Raw genomic sequence first — 14,199 nt, 5'->3', positions numbered from 1 at the left:
TATAAAGCCAAAAACATCTATAGGGGAGCCTCACATAAAAAACATAAGAAGGATAATCCATTTGTCATCTCTACAACCTTTAACACAGCAGGTCCGGTTATCCGGAGAGCAGTTAGAAACCTATGGCCAGTGGTCAAAACGGACCCCGTACTCAGGAAAAAATTACCTGACAAACCACTACTCAGTTTCAGACGTGCACACAATCTGAAAGATATACTGATGCAGCCCGACAGGATGGTACAGCAAACATCCAATATGTGGCAGATACCCAAAAAATTAGGGTGCTTCAAATGCATCAACTGCACCACATGCAGAAGCATGACCACGGGCCAGTTTTTCCATCACCCACATACGGGAGAAAAAATAACCATCCGTCATAGATTGACATGTACCTCTGACTATGTGGTATACACCCTGACATGCCCATGTTCCCTGGTATATGTGGGGAAGACGGTTCGTCCATTCCGTGAGAGGATGGCCAACCACCGTCTCTCCATCAGGAATGCAATATCAAGTGGCACCTCGGACAAACCTGTTGGTAGACACTTCTGTGAGGCAAAACACTCTTTGGCATCCTTAAGAAGTATGGTAATAGACAGAGTGGAGGCACCGAGAAGAGGTGGTGACCGAGCAAAATTGCTATTGAAGCGAGAAGCCGCCTGGATATACAGACTGGACACAATAAGACCACGAGGCCTTAATGATGGAATACACTATAGTATCTTTTTATAAAGGATACTCCGTGTTGGTTTACCTCACATTAACCCTCCATGTGGGACTGTTCTGAAATTTTTTTATATATAATTAACATAATTCTATTTTTTCTTTTTTCTTTCCTTTTTTCTATTTTTATATATTTTTGTTCCTGTCGTCGGTTCTTTTGAATTTTTTCTATACAATCCTTGAAACCAAATACTAATGAGATATAAATATCCAATATATACCTGGATGGTATCTGATTATCTATCTTTGTATGTGATATTTATTTTTTGGAATTCATTCTTTGGAACCTCTATTTATACTTATGTTAAATGATACCCCAAACGACCTACCGCCCACCAACCTACTTACCCCCCAAGTGGTCACTATTTGTAGTCACACACATTTCAGCAATGACCACGGGAACCTAATAGCAATTATCAACTTATAGCTTTAGAAGGGGATACTTATAATATAATATATCATTACCCCTAGTATATGACTAGTGGGACATCGCTCTTTATTTATTTATTTGTTTATATCTAAATTCAGATCTGGGTATGTGATGCCCTTTCTTTACTCTATATCACTGATCATGATATAACAACCCGTTTTATATAGATCTACATTGCTCTTGCTTTGATATGGTGACCTGTGAATCCACACTGACGATAACGGTTGCTAAGCAACCATATTATGTTGATACATAACTTCCCTACTATCGTGCGCACAGGAAGTGCCTTAATGGCACATGACGACGCATCTTCACATGGTTACCTGGCAACATCTATGCACACCCCGGGATCTATATCCCGGAAGTACTGGATGTGCGTTCCACGGACCGGAAGTACGGGCCGCAGTGGAACGCACGCCACACGCGAAGCTGATAGTGTGTGACTGCATGCTTGTGACTACATGAGGAGGTCAGTATAACATTATTTATGCCTGATATTTGATATGATCTCTTGTTCTCTATTACATGTATGTATGTTGATTCATTTGATAACATAAATTAATGACATTATCTTTTGTTATGGGGTGTGGGGGAGTTGCTATGATTAATTGGGAGGTGGGACTTATGGGGGTATTTAGGTAGCACCAGTTCACTGTACTGGTATCCTGACAAAGGTCAGAAACATGACCGAAACGTCGATCTAACCTGCTTGTCATTGATGACCTGAATAAAATTTATACCTTCTTGAAGACTGGTGAGTGCTCCCCTTATTTGGAATTACATTGGAGTTGGAATTCTTTTCCCTCATTGGATGTCACCCCAGCATATGACTGCTCTAACGTGAGTGCGGACCCTCTATCTGTATATATATATATATATATATATACAGAAGAGTTTGAAGCGGCACTCTCACTAAATCCAACTACAACTGCTGGGGTGCCCAAGTTCCAGGGTAATATTTTCTTCAGCAGAATCCCATAATATAAATAAAGTGATATAGGGAAGGCACTCACCAGACTTATTGTAAATTGCAAATACATTTTTTATCAAACCTCACATCAGCAGCATAATTGTAGTTGGTCAACGTTTCGGTCCCAAGCCAGACCTTTGTCAAGACCAAAGTATACAGCTGACTTGGACTGCTGTATACTTTGGTCTTGACAAAGGTCCGGCTTGGGACCGAAACGTTGAGTGACTACAATTATGCTGCTGATGTGAGGTTTGATTAAAAAAAATACTTGCAATTTACAATAAGTCTGGTGAGTGCCTTCCTTATATCACTATATAAGGGACCGTTTGCTGCTGAAACTCCTATTGATGGACAGATAAGCATTTGAACTACTTTTATCCTGTACGCATAAACTTTGGCTATCCTGTGTCCATGGAACAATTGGTTACTGATTCCCTTGCACATAGAACGGACAGATAAGCTTTTAAGATTTTAGAATCTTGTACGTGTGTTGTCTAGCCGTGTTTTGTATTGTTCATTAAAATCTGTATTTTATGTCGTGAAGCTACAGATTATAATTTTATTGGGAATAGCAAAAATTCCCTAAAATATTGGTACCTTTTTATAGCAAAATTGCTTTATTTTTATCTGTGAACGATACACACTATGTTTTATTGGGAATAGCAAAAATTCCCTAAAATATTGGTACCTTTTTATAGCAAAATTGCTCTATTTTTATTTGTGAACGATACACACTATGTCTGCTGTTTCTTCTTTTACATGATTTCCAAAATGATGAACACCGGATTGAAGTTTTGTTTTTATCAGATAAGTGCCTAAGGCCATTTTTAATAATCTTGTGATCCACCTAATTAATTCCATTTTAACCATCACTATACTCATTAGCGCTTGTACTCTCCACTACCTAATATATATATATATATTAGGGATATGCACCGACCCCTGTGTTCTGTTCCTGGATTTGTTTTTTGGGGATCTGTATTAGGTTTTGGAATTGCCAAAACTGCCCTAGCAAGTTTTGATTTTGAATCTGTATGTAAAATAACATAAGTCTGACCTTTTTTTACTACAGTATTAGTAAAACATTTTTCTCCTGTCATTTCCAGTCAATTCTAACCACCTCACAGCTCACAATATTGTTTTCATCTGCTTTAGGCTAAAGGCAGCAGCGAGCTGGCTGGTTACTAAGTGACTGAGCAGCGGCACAAACATGCGGCAGATTATAGCACATCTATGAAACATTGCCACACAGCAGTGGCAGAAAAGTGGTGCAAGATGGAATTGTCTTTTGTCCCTGTCACCCACCCTTATGTTGGATATTAAACAGGACATGTACAGTTTAACAGACCAAGCACATAAGTAACAGAGACTGACACTTTTGTGGCTGAAGTGCTTGGTTTGTTTGGGCCCCCACAAGACAAGCTACCAATGGGCTTAAGGCAGCTAAGCTAATAGTGTTGTCAATGATCTCTACATTGGGAAGATGTCATCATCATTATCATCCTCATTCTCACCCTCATCAGTGTGTACATCATCGTAACACAATATTAATTAATCCCTGTTGGAAACCACCATTAAAGACGTCTCTGTACTTTGCTGTAGTTATGGTTAAAGGTCTTCCTCATGGAATTTCCAGTTAATCTTTTTCAGATTTTGAGGAAGTAGCCTCCTATGCTGTTCGCTGACAAGGTTCCCGACTGTGCTGAAAACTCTTTCTGTGTGCACACTGGAGAGTGGACAGCTTAAGTAATACAAAGAGAGCTTGAATCTGGGCCTCCTAATAGTCTTTTTTTCCTTCCAGTACTCAAAGGGACTTTGTGACATGCCAATTTGTATGCTCTCAATTAAATAATCCCCCACCTTTATTTGAATGTATACTTTATCTGATTGAGTTACTGCAGGTTTTACTAATTTTGGGCATTTCTTTTAGACCTGACCATATTTTAAAATGTTGTGTTGACTACTCTGCATCACCACTGGGTCTCTTTGGAAAGCTGAGAATTAAATAAGGTTTGTTGACACTTTGTGTGTAATTATGCAGATCAGCGGCCAACCAGTGAAGAGGTAGCCAGACTCTTCTAGTTGTTAGACAATTGGAAAAGGGTTTCTAGCGGCCACTTAATAATGCTTACTCAGTTTATAAAATAAAACACAATTTATAAAAAAATATGAAAAGCAAAAAAACTTATTTAGATAAAAAACACACATATACAATTATATTTATCAGCAGTCAATAGATAATTTGTGACATATCAAACATAAATTCACAAAATGGCAATTGAATTAATAAAAAGCAACTAGTGTGCACACCAGATGGTTGGATCTGAAGTTCGTATAATGAATAGTGGTGCATATGAATATTTAATTGTACTTTGCACTGAATATACAGTATATTTGGGTATAGTTACACGAAGTCTTGGAAAAGCTAACTTCTTCCTGTTAGCAAAATTTCCAAGAGAAATTGAAGTAGGAGATGATGTCATGTCATGTACCACTTGAACTGACAACTTGTTTACACGGAGCTCTTTGCATCTCTTACGGTCTAGGTCAGTTGAAAAGAAAGACATGACGTATGACCTAAACCTAGCACAATCACCAAAATGTTGTGTTCAAATATCGAGATATTGACAACCCTTGGATCCTGGTGAAGCGAATAAAGAACTTGATCTACAAGCCCAACATAAAGTACTTAGTTGAATTACTTAATTTCATCTCCTCCATTTATTTCTTGAGATGCTTTTCAAAAACTCTAATTAGGAGAATCAACTGACTGAAGCTGGCAGTGTCTGAAATCACCTCACAGATGACTACTTCGAATGGTTTGAGCAGCTTGCACAACACAAAAAGTATTTTACAATGCGCTGCAGTAAGGTACATTCCCCTTCTCTTCCAATGTCATGACTAGTTATATAGCTGTGGGTGGCTTTTTGTTGTTCTTCTATCCACTGAAGCATATAAATGGTGAAATTCCACCTTTTTACTGCAACTTGCTCCAGTTGGTGACAGGGCAAATTGAACTGTTTTTGCAGCTGCTGCAGTTTTCTTCATGCAGCTGCTCAATGCCCAACATATTTCAAAATATTGTAGGCCACAGACAGTATCTCCAGCAAACCCCTGTTATTTCTTTAAAAAACTGTGTACCACCAAGTTGGTTGTGTAAGCAAAACATGGGACATGTTGGAATTCATCCAGCTGTAATTAGTGATGAGCGGGTTCGGTTTTACTCGGTTTTACTCGGTTCTCAAAACGGCATCTTATTGGCTCACGGGTGTCACGTGTTTTGGATAGCCAATAAGGTTCTGTTTTGAGAACCGAGTAAAACCGAGTAAAACCGAACCCGCTCATCACTAGCTGTAATGCTTTCACAATATTTGTGGCATTATCAGAAATCACCAGTCCTGAGGAGAGTCCAAGCGTGGTAAGCCATTTTGCTGACATCCTTTAGTTTTTCTAACATTTTGTTAGCAGTATGCCTCTTAGTGGAGCCAGTCATACAGAGATTAAGCTGGTGTTGTTTGTTAGATGCTGCTGATATTCCTATTCACCCACCCATTGTACTGTCACAGTCATGTAATCTTTTTTTTGCCCAGTTCCATTTGTCCACATATCTGTGGTACAATGGCAGTTTGAAGGCAAATAATTCGTTTTTTTTAACATCCTGGTACAGCCGAGGTATTGCTTGTCTAGTAAAAATGGAACTGAGGTGGAATTTGGTAGCTTTGACACAGGACCTCAACTAACTGAATAGAACCCATATGCACCAGCTCTACAAATACATGTACATTTTTTTCCATTTTTGTTTTTTTGCAAATGACTGACAGCTCACTGCAGAGACTGTACTTATTTTAATTATGTGAAGTTGTGAACAAAGGCAGTGCGGTACAGCACACACCAGTTGTACAAATAAATGAACAATTGTTTTTTACAAATGACTATTTACACTGCAGGGAGTCAAAGACCAGTAGAGTACGGTCTGCGCAGTCACAGTGCAGCACCAGCACAATAGTTGTATAATAAATTCCTGCACTATGAAAAATAATTAGCAATTATTTGCCAACTGCCTGTACTGTTATAATCTAGCTCCACCAATATTATACTAAGGAGCCCGAGGGTGCTGGAGTGGACATAGGTCAGTTCAGTCACTGGAATAGATGGACACAGCATGGAGTCAGCACAGCAGCCACTGGACTGGATGGACACAGTGTGGAGTCAGCACAGCAGCCTCTAGACTGAATGGACACAGCATGGAGTCAGCAAGGCAGCTACTGGACTGGATGGACACAGTGTGGAGTCAGCACAGCAGCCACTAGACTGAATGGACACAGCATGGAGTCAGCAAGGCAGCCACTGGACTGGATGGACACAGTGTGAAAGTCAGTACAGCAGCCACTGGACTGGATGGACACAGTGTGGAGTCAGCACAGCAGCCACTAGACTGAATGGACACAGCATGGAGTCAGCAAGGCAGCTACTGGACTGGATGGACACTGTGGAGTCAGCACAACAGCCACTAGACTGAATGTACACAGCATGGAGTCAGCAAGGCAGCCACTGGACTGGATGGACACAGTGTGGAGTCAGCACAGCAGCCACTAGACTGAATGGACACAGCATGGAGTCAGCAAGGCAGCTACTGGACTGGATGGACACCATGTAGAGTCAGCAAGACAGCCACTGGACTGGATGGACATAGTGTGGAGTCAGCACAGCAGCCACTAGACTAAATGGACACAGCAGGGAGTCAGCAAGGCAGCCACTGGACTGGATGGACACAGTGTGGAGTCATCACAGCAGTCACTAGACTGGATGGACACAGCACAGGGGTGTTTTAAAAGAGGAGGATACCCACGTGCAGCCTCCATTGTGGGACCCCTCCAATCAGGCAGCAACAGACTCTGGCATTATGCTTGTCTTTTGCAATACAGTACAAAATAGGCATTAAGGCTGGCAACATGCACATGGAATGTCTCTAAATATGTCTGAGAAATCCTATCTACACTGAACCAAACATTTGTAGATGAGACTTACAACTTTTGTTAGCATTGCAATTCCATTATTAACCAAGCAAATGCTTACACAAGTTTTGAGAGGTGTATTAAAACAATACAAAATAGTCCTTACATGTATTTCTAGGTATAAACAGTGATCCTTTCTCTGTTGGAAATTATTTGAATAATAGGGTTTTTTGGGGGGCTTATATATATTTCTTGTGTCTTATAGCTGTCATTAACATGCACATAACACAGAACATGTGGGGTGCTTCAGGTTTGTTTCAACCCAAAAAAGCACACTAATGGGTAAAACCATGTTGCACTGCATGTGGGGCAGATGTAACATGTGCAGAGATAATTCGATTTTGGCGGATTATATTGTTTCTGTGCATGGTAAATACTGGCAGCTTTTTTTTCTTCACTGCAGTTTAGAAAACATAACCCACCCAAATCTAACTCACTTCTGACAGTATTATTCTCTGTAGTAGTTGCTCATAGTCCAGCCACTCAATCTGCATAGGGAAACCACCAGTAATCTGTCTTCGCAGATGAGATTCATTGGCCATCTTACGCTTCCACCTCCGCTCTATGGGACCTAATTTCCGAACTGATTACTGCTGTGCGTTTTCACACAGCAGCCAATCAGGTGTGAACTGCGCATGCGCCGACGCTGCAGTGCGCCGGCGCATGCCAAACAGCCAATGGCCAGCTCAGCCTTGTGAACGACTCTGCCGGATTGACAGGCAGAGGCCGTCACTGGGCAGTAGGGGGCAGGCCGGCGGAGTTGGGCTGCCGTTTTGGGGGCTCGTCTTGGCAACGACTGTGACAAGTGCAACATTTTCTTCATAAGCAAATCTTACAACACAACCACTTTTGGTTAAAGATCACACCTCCAACTCATCATCATCACCATCATCCACACACCATCAGGGCCAAACCCCACCAAAGCCTGTTGTACTGATACATCCTCCTCAGATTCCGGACTGCTCCTCCACAACCCTGCTCTGAACACTGTTTTCCTCCAGTACTACACAAAACATAGACAAAATAACAAACTTAATAAAAGCAACTCTACCACTAAACACACACTCCTCATACACACACCAAACACACACAAAAAATGACAGACCACAATAAAAAGACATAGCACAAAAATGTAGACAGATACTGAAAACAAACAAGACAACAAATAAAAGCAAAACAACTTTTAGTATCACTCACCAATCAATTTATCTATTGTTCTCTTTTCGTCTATTAGTAACTCATTGAAGCTAAAACACCAATAGTGCACGTGGTGCATTGGTTTGGGGTGTTTTTATTAGGGAATTCTGATGACTCAGTTGCATGTGATCCATTGGACCAATAGAAATAATTTGATTGTATTTCATTGCAAAAGGTTGATTTGTAGATGTGTTCACTTATATCTTTGCTATTTTGCTCAATTTGGCACAACATGCAAAACACGGCTAAGCTGAATCACGAGTAGCGAGTGGATGGATTTAAAAAATTTTGTTTGCCATAATAGAATATGTATAAAGTAACATATTAAAGAAGCAAATTTGAAAAGTTACAAGGCATGGCTTAATCTCCGAGTCTATGGCATGCAAAACCATGCCATACATGGCGGGAAATGTCATAGATGTATGTGGACACATCTGGTATGTTATTGATAGAAATTGAAAATCCATATTGTGCTTGGGTTTGCAATTTTTATCAACAACATACAAATCAACCAAATTCGACTCTCTCAAAAAAGACAGACAAACATGATCCATAGTAAATATGATATTGGGAGCAAAAACATTCTGGCGTAGTCCAGCAATTTGTGATTGACGGCAATTACAATTGTTATTTAATTTTGTCCAAAGAGATGTTGTATCTTAAGGGCCCTACACACTGGCCGATTTGTTTGGAAGATATGAACGATCTTGTTCATAAATGAACGAGAACTCGTTCATATCTGTGTCTTCATATACCTAATTCCAGATGTGATGACGCCAAAGTTTGACGGCTGTGTGAGATGCTGGCCGATCTCAGACTTTTCTTTAACGGGGCAATCACTTGCAAGGCATGGTTTAGTTTTGTAAATGATTGCCCCTTCAAAAAAAGTCCAAGTTCGGCCGGCACCCAGCACAGCCGATGAACTAGGGCATCATTACACCCGGCCTCACGTGTGAGAAAAATCCGCAGCACCTGCATCATAGCCTATCATATACAGATACAGACTCAGTCACACACAGATGTACAAATGTTGCACACCAAACTCATCAATGCCATCTAGTACAGTAGTTTTAAGTAATATGCACATTTTTAGAAAGACGCTCGGTATTGTCAAGTCCCCAGGACCTTCTGCACCATGAGGGGCTGTACGGCAGGTCTGAAGCCATACTGTATAAGGACACAGCAGTAACTATGTCTGCCTTTCTGCTGCCAGACGTGTCCCAGTTTGTCTGCCATTTCTGCTTGACTCCCATTGGCACCTACTGTATCTGCTACTGTGTAACATCTGTGTGTGGTTCTCTAGTACTTGTAGCACTTTAGTATTTTCACATATTATATAGTGTCCTGTCCATACTAAAGCTTATGGTGACAAGTCTCTGTTACTTGGAGTGGAAGATCTGGGGGCATACAATTGTTAAGCAGGCTATCTAGCATTAAGGGAAAAGTGGGTTGCTCTATGTCAAGCATTCCCAACCTCGTTCCTCAAGGCACAGTAACAGTGCAAGTTTTAGTAATATCCAGGCTTCAGCACAGAAGGTTACATCAGAATAACTAAGGTACTAATCAAGTCACCTGTGCTCAAGCATGTATATCACTAAAACCTGGACTGTTAGTGTGCCTCGAGGACGGTCTGCTCTAGATCAGGGCAGGCCAAACCGGTCCTCGAGATCTACCAACAGTTCATGTTTTCCAGGCCTCCTGGAGATCTGTAGAATTGTCAGTTTGGAATGAATGCAGCACATCTTAATTAGTAATGACTACACCTGTGCACCAGTTAGGTGGTCTGGAAAATGTGAAGTGTTGGTAGATCTCGAGGACCGGTTTGGCCAGCCCTGCTCTAGATGAAAACATCTTGAAGCACTAATATTGGTATTATTATTACCGTAGGGGTATTGTCCTAAGAGCAGGAGAAGTCTTTTATCAAAGCAGAAAACCCCTGCAGGTCCAGAGCCGATTTTGGATTGATACTGCAGGACCAGGCCTGGGCAACCTGTGGCTCTCCAGCAGTTGTGAATCCTGTGGCTCTCCCAGCATGCTTTACCTGCTGATTGGTGGGAGGGCATGCTGTGACTATGCTGCAGCTTCACAATAGCCGGAGAGACACCGGTTGGCCAGGCCTGCACAATACTGTATATCCATTTATGGGATATTCTCTTAGCTTACAAAAAAAAACTACCTTAATTGTAAAGTCATTTAAAAATCCTGTTAGAAGTAGTCAATTAATTGCATTATTAAAAATGTATTAATACACAGCCCAACACGTGCTCTGGTGGCGAGGATTTTTGAGCTGATTTTATGTATATTTGGTGTGCTGATTTCAAATATAACATTAATTTTCACCTATCAGCTCTAATTTTTGAGATATAAATAGCGTCTGATTTTTGTTACCCTATTTCATTTTAGGCCTATGATTCACATAATAAAACAAAAAACATTAAAAAATCAAAGTCTAAATATTGTATATTTTCTAGAATATTTTAGTGACATCAATAAAACATACTAACATTACTGTAACACTATAGTGACTCAAATAACACTTTTTCTTCATAATAATAATATGAAATCATCAATGAAAAAAAAAATAGTTTAGGAAGCTTCTTTTGTGGGACATTCTTGAATGGACTTTGGGACTAATTCAGATCTGATCACAGCAGGAGGGGCAGATATAACATGTGCAGAGAGAGTTAGATTTGGGTGGGTTATATTGTTTCTGTGCAGGGTAAATACTGTCTGCTTTATGTTTACACTGCAATTTAGATTTCAGTTTAAACACACTCCACCCAAATCTAACTCTCTCTGCACATGTTATATCTGCCACTCCTGCAGTGCACATGATTTTGTCCATTTTCTAACAAATTTGCTGCTGTGATCAGATCTGAAATAGGACCTTTGTTTGGACAGTCTCTTTGTAATTTCCAGCTGTAATCTGCCATCATATGTATATCCCATCTTCCCTGCTAGCGATCTTCCATTGTTTTAATGTCTTGGTGAAATCTTTCACATTGCTCTTCACTCATATCACTCAAAGTTTCTGGGAAACAGTCCAAGTGGCTGTGTAAGTAATGAACTTTTATGCTCATAATACATTCAAGGTCTCTGAAATTAATGAGCATGTTGTTTATTAGCTCAGCATAGTTTTGAGCTTTGTTGTTTCCCAGAAAGTTTCTGACAACCAGGACGAATGACGTCCTGCTCAGACTGAAGGTCACACAGATGGCGATGTGCCGCGGCCCGGGTATACGCAAAAAGTATAGCTGATAGAGAAAAACTGTTATCGGATTTAGAATTAGCACGCCCAATATAACCAAAATTAATACTAACATTCCATGCACCAAACCAAAAATGCTTTTTGTTGGGCAGAGTTATAATTAGAGATGAGCGGTCCATCATGGATCTGTAATCTGGCCTAACATCATCTCTTGGCTTCAGATTCTTGCGGGGATTGGATTCCATATAAGGTGTCGGGCCAGGACTCAGCGCCACGTCACTCAATGCGCGCTGACAAATGCTGCGCTGTACTCTGCAGTTTAGGCTGTGCTGTGTCCATCCAGAGACTCCAGACTAATTGTGGCTGTGCAGTATAGTGACTGTATATAGGGGCACACTGCACTGTACTCTGCTGTTTAGGCTGTGCTGTGTCCATCCAGAGACTTCCGACTAATTGTGCTGTGCAGTATAATGACTGTGTATATAGTGGCACGTTGCACACTGCTGTGTGTTGTGGTGTACTCTGCTGTATTGGCTGTGCTGTGTCCAGAGACTGCAGACTCACAAGTGGCTGTGCTCTGTATAGTGTCTGTGTGTAGGGGCACACTGCTGTATGCTGCATTGTACTCTGCTGTAATTGTTCTGTTTGGTGTGGCTTACTCTATTGTACTTTGTTCATGTGCATCTATAAGCCCTGTGAACCATGGCAGTTTGAACCGAGCTGCAAGTTTAAAAATAGAATAAAGTATATATATATATATATATATATATATACATTACATATTATAAGGGCACGGTCGTGCCCTTATATTAAGGCTGAATCGAACAAACGGAATTCTCCCATAGGGAACTTCTGAGATGGGGGCATGGTGTTTGAGGGGCTACACCTCAAAACTGATTGGACGTACTGAGCTGAAATTTGGCATGGACGTGCAGAATTGTCACCCGGTGCTGCATGCCAAATTTCAGGGTAAAATAATAAAAAATGAGGAATTGGTAGTAACCTAAAGTTTCAACTGTCAGTTTTTTTCTGCGACTTCCTGTATGGCTTTTTGACACCGTTTTTCCTATAGAGTGAATGAGGATTTTTTTGGGAAGGCATAACTCAGGATAGAGGACGAATTAAGACCTGGGGTTTGTTTTATTAGATAGAGTATGTCCCAGTGTAGTGCCTTTTGGGGTTGTGGTTTTTCAGAAAGTTATAGTTTTTTTTTAATTAAGCAAAATATGCCCCATTATAAAGATAGGGCTTTTCAATTTGTTGCGGCTGCGCAGTGGTGAACACAGATGAGCGTCACTGGCTTGTACTGGCAGTTGGGCACGAGGAGCGAGCGGGAAGCAGTGTCTCGTGCATGACGAGGACAGCTGCAGGCGGCGGGAGGACGAGAAGGAGCCTGAAGTGGGAGCGTCTACGATCCGCGACAACAGAGGAAGCATGCTGGACCGTCAGCGGGAGGAGATCGCCAGTGACCAGCGGACCAGGGAGATCAGCAAGAAGGAACCAAGCCGGCGTGCAGCAGGACGTTGGCCTCTGGCCAGGTAAATTCAGTCTCCCCGGCGCTCAGTCTATACCCGTTCCCTCCTCCACCCCACACCGGCACTTATCATCTCCGGACGCGGCATTTAAACTGCAGTTCCCGGCCCTCTCCCCAGCCATGCTCCCACACCCCGGAGTCCCGGCAACAGGTGCCAACTATGCCGCAGCTGTGACCCCGCACCCCCTCCGCTACAGTGACAGCACCCGCAGACATGCCCCCCCCAGTGTTAGGAGACGTCCGCAGCCATGCCCCCACACACCCTGAGCCCCGGCATGCCCCCGCACCACCACACAAAGTGCCGCAGTCATGCAACCCCCCCCATCCCCGGAGTCCCGGCCACAGTGACAGCAGCCGGCCGCAGAGACATGAACCCGCACTCAACCCCCGAAGTCCCGGCTACAGTGTTAGCAGCCGAGGCTATATCCCCCCCACCCCAGCCGTTGCAACCATGCCCCCCCCCCCCCCCGGAGTCCTGGCAACAGTAACAGCAGCCGCACACTCCCCCACCCCCCTGGGGTCCTGCAGCCATGCCCCCGCTACAGTGACAGCACCCGCAGCCATGCCCCCGCACCCCCCCTACAGTGTTAGGAGACATCCGCAGCCATGCCCCCGCATCCCACACCACCGGAGTCCCGGCATGCCCCCGCACCACCACACCTCCACTCCCTGCCTTGTGTCCGGTCACCTCACCTCCCCCCCCCACACACACGCAGCGCCTGACACACACACGCAGACACGCAGCACCTGACACACACACGCAGACACGCAGCGCCTGACACACACACGCAGACACGCAGCGCCTGACACACACACGCAGACACGCAGCGCCTGACGCACACACGCAGACACGCAGCGCCTGACGCACACACGCAGACACGCAGCGCCTGACGCACACACGCAGACACGCAGCGCCTGACGCACACACGCAGACACGCAGCGCCTAACACACACAAGCAGATATGCAGCGCCTGATGCAGACATGCAGCGCCTGACACACACAAGCAGACATGCAGCGCCTGACACACACAAGTAAACATGCAGCGCCTGACACACACACGCAGGCATGCAGCGCCTGACACACACATGCAGCGCCTGACAGACACACACACACACACACAG

This window comes from Pseudophryne corroboree, chromosome 4, assembly GCF_028390025.1.
Source record: "Pseudophryne corroboree isolate aPseCor3 chromosome 4, aPseCor3.hap2, whole genome shotgun sequence".
NCBI lineage: Eukaryota > Metazoa > Chordata > Amphibia > Anura > Myobatrachidae > Pseudophryne > Pseudophryne corroboree.
Note: the sequence above shows the minus strand (reverse complement) of the source record.